This window comes from Colobus angolensis, unplaced genomic scaffold, assembly GCF_000951035.1.
Source record: "Colobus angolensis palliatus isolate OR3802 unplaced genomic scaffold, Cang.pa_1.0 Scaffold596, whole genome shotgun sequence".
NCBI classification, from domain to species: Eukaryota; Metazoa; Chordata; class Mammalia; order Primates; family Cercopithecidae; genus Colobus; species Colobus angolensis.
This window is the reverse complement of record NW_012119554.1, coordinates 538,383-539,061: the sequence shown is the minus strand read 5'-3', so window position 1 is coordinate 539,061 and position 679 is coordinate 538,383.

The following is a 679-nucleotide window of genomic DNA, read 5'->3' as shown; positions in this document are numbered from 1 at the left end:
TGTGCCCATTTTATCTGCATTGTTAGATTTAAAGGCAAAAAGTTATTCATAATATTCCCCTGCTATCCTATAAACATCGAGGATATGTAATGAAGTTTCTCCTTTTCTCCCCAGTGTGGAATGTTTTGGGGAGGTTGTGTGGGAGCTGGAGAGAGCCAAAGCCTAGCCCTCCACAGTAGAAAATCAGTAGACCACACCTGCAATTGGCAAAAAATGCAAAAATAGGTGAAAACATCATATTTGGAAAAATAGAGTTAAATACAAGAAGACATTGGAAAAGAGTTCAGAGTAGCTGCCTTTGGGGACAGGATTAGTGTGGCCTGGGACACGGTGGGGCACAGGATTGGATAACAGTTCATTCTGAGCTCCCATAAAACTCCAGTTCAGGACTACTTTCATTCTCCTCTCCCCTCACCCACCTGCCCTTCCCTTCCCCAATTCAGGCTGCACTGAAGATGTTTCAGTCCTTTTGGGAATTTCTCTCTACTCCGTGAGGGGCTTTGGTTTAGTCTGGTGGTCCCCACGGTCAGACCCAGCTTCTCTCCCATCTCCAGGGATGACAGACATTGGGCATCCCCCAGGACCCTTACCTTGGACCAGTGGTGTCTTAGTGGGCTGGAAGCCCACAGAAGAGTTTTGCTTTGTTTTTAACTCTTCCTTTCTCAATATGACAAAACTA